General features: G+C 49.8%; 1 long non-coding RNA gene across 1 annotated transcript; it reads left to right on the top strand.

Moving 5' to 3' along the window:
* Nucleotides 1-661: 661 nt before the first annotated feature.
* On the top strand, nt 662-4577 carry LOC135566461 (uncharacterized). The gene is made up of 3 exons (XR_010462093.1): nt 662-685; nt 2262-2424; nt 4423-4577. It is a non-coding gene; the product is annotated as an uncharacterized LOC135566461 (long non-coding RNA).
* The last annotated feature ends 1939 nt before the right edge of the window (nt 4578-6516 follow it).

Genomic DNA, 6516 nt, shown 5'->3' with positions numbered 1-6516 from the left:
CTTATCTCATGAAACACCAAGGGCATCAAGGTAAAGCTCCAACACACAACCCTTATGTCATGAAACACCAAGGGCATCAAGGTAAAGCTCCAACACACAACCCTTATCTCATGAAACACCAAGGGCACTGCTGCAAAGCTCCAACACACAACCCTTATCACATGAAACAATAAGGGCATCAAGGTAAAGTCTAACACAATAACCCTTATCTCATGAAACACCAAGGGCATCAAGGTAAAGCTCCAACACAATACAACCCTTATCTCATGAAACACCATGGGCATCAAGGTAAAGCTCCAACACACACAACCCTTATGTCATGAAACACCAAGGGCATCAGGTAAACTCCAACACACAACCCTTATCTCATGAAACACCAAGGGGCATCAAGGTAAGCTCCAACACACACAACCCTTATCTCATGAAACACCAAGGGCATCAAGGTAAAGCTCAACACACAACCCTTATCTCACCCAAAGGACATCAAGGTTCCAACACACAGCCATATCTCATGAAACACCAAGGGCATCAAGGTAAAGCTCCAACACACACAACCCTTATCTCATGAAACACCAAGGGCATCAGGTAAAGCTCCAACACACAACCCTTATCTCATGAAACACCAAGGGCATCAAGGTAAAGTCAACACACAACCCTTATGTCATGAAACACCAAGGGCATCAAGGTAAAGCTCCAACACACACAACCCTTATGTCATGAAACACCAAGGGCATCAGTCAAATCCACAGCATTATATAACCGCTGATCCTGATATACACACTCACCTACATCATACTGCAACGCACACACACATATGCACACACATGCACTCAGACACACGCTCACACATGTTCATACATGCTCATACATGCTCACACACACGGAGGCTGAGGTGTAACGTGACTCTATCAGTGTTCAGAGAGAAAGTCCTTCCAACAGAGGTTTAACATTACACAACAGTATTAGGAACGTTGGGAGCGTTCCAGGCTGCCTTAATTACAGTGGTGCTGCACAGCTTAGCAGGTCTCACAAGGACTGGTGACGTGGTTCTCAGGTATTACTTCACTTAGCCTTCCACCTCATAGCTGTGTCAGTTTCTCTCCTCTTTCTCTCCTCTCCCTCTCCCCTTTCACCCCTCTTTCTCTCCTCTCCCTCTCCCCTTTCACCTCTCTCCCTCTTTCTCTCCTCTCACTCTCCCCTTTCACCCCTCTCCCTCTTCCTCTCCCCTTTCACCTCTCTCCCTCTTTCTCTCCTCTCCCTCTCCCCTTTCACTTCTCTCCCTCTTTCTCTCCTCTCACTCTCCCCTTTCACCCCTCTTCCTCTCCCCTTTCACCTCTCCCTCTTTCACTTCTCTCCTCTTTCTCTCCTCTCCCTCTCCCCTTTCACCTCTCTCCCTCTTTCTCTCCTCTCCCTCTCCCTCTTTCTCTCCCCTTTCACCCCTCTCCCTCTTTCTCCCCTTTCACCTCTCTCCCTCTTTCTCTCCTCTTCCTCTCCCCTTTCACCCCACTCCCTCTTCCTCTCCCCTTTCACCTCTCTCCCTCTTTCTCTCCTCTCACTCTCCCCTTTCACCCCTCTCCCTCTTCCTCTCCCCTTTCACCTCTCTCCCTCTTTCTCTCCTCTCCCTCTCCCCTTTCACTTCTCTCCCTCTTTCTCTCCTCTCCCTCTCCCTTTCACCTCTCTCCCTCTTTCTCTCCTCTCCCTCTCCCTCTTTCTCTCCCCTTTCACCCCTCTCCCTCTTTCTCCCCTTTCACCTCTCTCCCTCTTTCTCTCCTCTTCCTCTCCCCTTTCACCCCACTCCCTCTTCCTCTCCCCTTTCACCTCTCTCCCTCTTTCTCTCCTCTCCCTCTCCCCCTTTCACCCCTCTTTCTCTCCTCTCCCTCTCCCTTTCACCCCTCTCCCTCTTTCTCTCCTCTTCCTCTCCCCCTTTCACCCCTCTCTCTCTTCCTCTTCCTCTCCCCTTTCACCCCTCTCCCCTCTTTCTCTCCTCTTCCTCTCCCCTTTCACCCCTCTCCCTCTTTCCCTCCTCTTCCTCTCCCCTTTCACCCCTCTCCCTCTTTCTCTCCCTCTTCCTCTCCCCTTTCACCCCTCTCCCCTTTCACCCCTCTCCCTCTTTCTCTCCTCTTCCTCTCCCCTTTCACCCCTCTCCCTCTTTCTCTCCTCTTCCTCTCCCCTTTCACCCATTTTTCTCTCCTCTTCCTCTCCCCTTTCACCCCTCTTTCTCTCCTCTTCCTCTCTCCTTTCACCTCTCTCCCTCTCTCCAGTTGTTGGACAGTGACCAGGAGTTGTATAAGAACTTCCCGCTGGTCATCTCAGAGCGCTGGCAGCAGGAGGTGGCTGAGACGGTGTACGAGGCGGTCAACTCCGACACGGACAAGAACGAGGCCCGCAAGAGGGCCAAGAACAAACAGCTGGGCCACGAGGAGGGTGAGGACACACACGACGCACGTCTCCGCACATCTCCACACACACACGACGCACGTCTCCACACAGACACGACGCACGTCTCCACACACACACACACACGACGCACGTCTCCACACACACACAACGCACGTCTCCACACACACGACGCACGTCTCCACACACACACACGACGCACGTCTCCACACACACACACGACGCACGTCTCCACACACACACACGACGCACGTCTCCACACACACACACACACGACGCACGTTTCCACACACACACACACACGACGCACGTCCCACACACACACACGACGCACGTCTCCACACACACACACGACGACGTCTCCACACACATGACGCACGTCTCCACACACACACACGACGCACGTCTCCACACACACACACACGACGCACGTTTCCACACACACACACACACGACGCACGTCTCCACACACACGACGCACGTCTCCACACACACATGACGCACGTCTCCACACACACATGACGCACGTCTCCACACACACACACACACGACGCACGTCTCCACACACACACACGACGCACGTCTCCACACACACACACACACGACGCACGTCTCCACACACACACACACACGACGCACGTCTCCACACACACGACGCACGTCTCCACACACACGACGCACGTCTCCACACACACGACGCACGTCTTCACACACACACGACGCACGTCTCCACACACACACGACGCACGTCTCCACACACACACACACACACGACGCACGTCTCCACACACACACACGACGCACGTCTCCACACACACGACGCACGTCTCCACACACACACACGACGCACGTCTCCACACACACACACGACGCACGTCTCCACACACACACACGACGCACGTCTCCACACACACACACGACGCACGTCTCCACACACACACACACACACGACGCACGTCTCCACACACACACACGACGCACGTCTCCACACACACACACACACGACGCACGTCTCCACACACACACACACACGACGCACGTCTCCATACACACACACACACGACGCACGTCTCCACACACACACACACGACGCACGTCTCCACACACACACACACACACACACACACGACGCACGTCTCCACACACACACACACGACGCACGTCTACACACACACACGACGCACGTCTACACACACACACGACGCACGTCTCCACACACACACACACACGACGCACGTCTCCACACACACGACGCACATCTCCACACACACGACGCACGTCTCCACACACACACACACGACGCACGTCTCCACACACACACACACGACGCACGTCTCCACACACACACACACACACGACGCACGTCTCCACACACACACGACGCACGTCTCCACACACACACACACACGACGCACGTCTCCACACACACACGACGCACGTCTCCACACACACACACACACACACGTCTCCACACACACACACACGACGCACGTCTCCACACACACACACACGACGCACGTCTCCACACACACACACACGACGCACGTCTCCACACACACACACACACACGACGCACGTCTCCACACACACACACACACGACGCACGTCTCCACACACACACACACGACGCACGTCTCCACACACACACACACGACGCACGTCTCCACACACACGACGCACGTCTCCACACACACACGACGCACGTCTCCACACACACACACACACACACGACGCACGTCTCCACACACACACACACGGCGCACGTCTCCACCCACACACACACGACGCACGTCTCCACAAACATCACACTAGAGATGCACGATATGGACTGAATGTTATATTGCAATATTTTTGTATTGATGATATGACTTGTGTTGTAACAAAACACTTGTAAGACAGTAGGTACTGTGGAACATAGTGTTTTATCATTGTGCAGCCCTACCTCACACACATCATGTGGGTAAGCTTTTCCTTGTACCTGCTGGCGCTGGCTTTCCTTCCATGTGTGTTTATTGTGTGTTTCAGACTATGCCCTGGGGAAGGACTGTATAATGCACGGCTACATGTTAAAGCTGGGGAACCCGTTCCTGACGCAGTGGCAGCGCCGATACTTCTACCTGTTCCCCAACCGAGTGGAGTGGAGGGGAGAGGGGGAGTCACGGGTGAGCAACACACACCTCTACCTTACCCAATACCTTTTTGTGTGCCTGTGTGTCTAAGTTGGCGTGCTTCTTCTGTTGTTCACATATGTGGTCGTCTGTCTGTTTCCACTTGCAAGCATGTGCTTTCATGGGTGTGTGTATTCTTCCTCATTGTCCATCTGTCTGTCAGTGCATGAAGGTTATCTGTCCTCGCTCCATTCTGTAGGCCTGGATAAAAACATTCTGTAGGCCTGGATTAAAACATGAAAACATTCTGTAGGCCTGGATAAAAACATGAAAACATTCTGTAGGCCTGGATTAAAACATGAAAACATTCTGTAGGCCTGGATAAAAACATTCTGTAGGCCTGGATAAAAACATTCTGTAGGCCTGGATGAAAACATTCTGTAGGCCTGGATAAAAACATGAAAACAGTCTGTAGGCCTGGATAAAAACATGAACACATTCTGTAGGCCTGGATTAAAACATGAAAACATTCTGTAGGCCTGGATTAAAACATGAAAACATTCTGTAGGCCTGGATTAAAACATGAAAACAGTCTGTAGGCCTGGATAAAAACATTCTGTAGGCCTGGATAAAAACATGAAAACAGTCTGTAGGCCTGGATGAAAACATTCTGTAGGCCTGGATGAAAACATTCTGTAGGCCTGGATGAAAACATTCTGTAGGCCTGGATGAAAACATTCTGTAGGCCTGGATGAAAACATTCTGTAGGCCTGGATGAAAACATTCTGTAGGCCTGGATAAAAACATTCTGTAGGCCTGGATAAAAACATTCTGTAGGCCTGGATAAAAACATTCTGTAGGCCTGGATGAAAATATTATGTAGGCCCGGATGAAAACATTATGTAGGCCCGGATGAAAACATTATGTAGGCCCGGATGAAAACATTATGTAGGCCTGGATGAAAACATTATGTAGGCCTGGATGAAAACATTATGTAGGCCTGGATGAAAACATTCTGTAGGCCTGGATGAAAACATTCTGTAGGCCTGGATATAAAACATTCTGTAGGCCTGGATATAAAACATTCTGTAGGCCTGGATATAAAACATTCTCTAGGCCTGGATATAAAACATTCTCTAGGCCTGGATATAAAACATTCTCTAGGCCTGGATATAAAACATTCTCTAGGCCTGGATATAAAACATTCTGTCGGCCTGGATGAAAACATTCTGTAGGCCTGGATAAAAACATGAAAACAGTCTGTAGGCCTGGATAAAAACATGAAAACATTCTGTAGGCCTGGATTAAAACATGAAAACATTCTGTAGGCCTGGATTAAAACATGAAAACATTCTGTAGGCCTGGATTAAAACATGAAAACAGTCTGTAGGCCTGGATAAAAACATTCTGTAGGCCTGGATAAAAACATGAAAACAGTCTGTAGGCCTGGATGAAAACATTCTGTAGGCCTGGATGAAAACATTCTGTAGGCCTGGATGAAAACATTCTGTAGGCCTGGATGAAAACATTCTGTAGGCCTGGATGAAAACATTCTGTAGGCCTGGATAAAAACATTCTGTAGGCCTGGATAAAAACATTCTGTAGGCCTGGATGAAAATATTATGTAGGCCCGGATGAAAACATTATGTAGGCCCGGATGAAAACATTATGTAGGCCCGGATGAAAACATTATGTAGGCCTGGATGAAAACATTATGTAGGCCTGGATGAAAACATTATGTAGGCCTGGATGAAAACATTCTGTAGGCCTGGATGAAAACATTCTGTAGGCCTGGATATAAAACATTCTGTAGGCCTGGATATAAAACATTCTGTAGGCCTGGATATAAAACATTCTCTAGGCCTGGATATAAAACATTCTCTAGGCCTGGATATAAAACATTCTCTAGGCCTGGATATAAAACATTCTCTAGGCCTGGATATAAAACATTCTGTCGGCCTGGATGAAAACATTCTGTAGGCCTGGATAAAAACATGAAAACAGTCTGTAG

Source organism: Oncorhynchus nerka, unplaced genomic scaffold (genome assembly GCF_034236695.1).
Source record: "Oncorhynchus nerka isolate Pitt River unplaced genomic scaffold, Oner_Uvic_2.0 unplaced_scaffold_4826, whole genome shotgun sequence".
Lineage (NCBI taxonomy): Eukaryota > Metazoa > Chordata > Actinopteri > Salmoniformes > Salmonidae > Oncorhynchus > Oncorhynchus nerka.
This window is presented reverse-complemented; position numbering and strand designations above follow the sequence as displayed.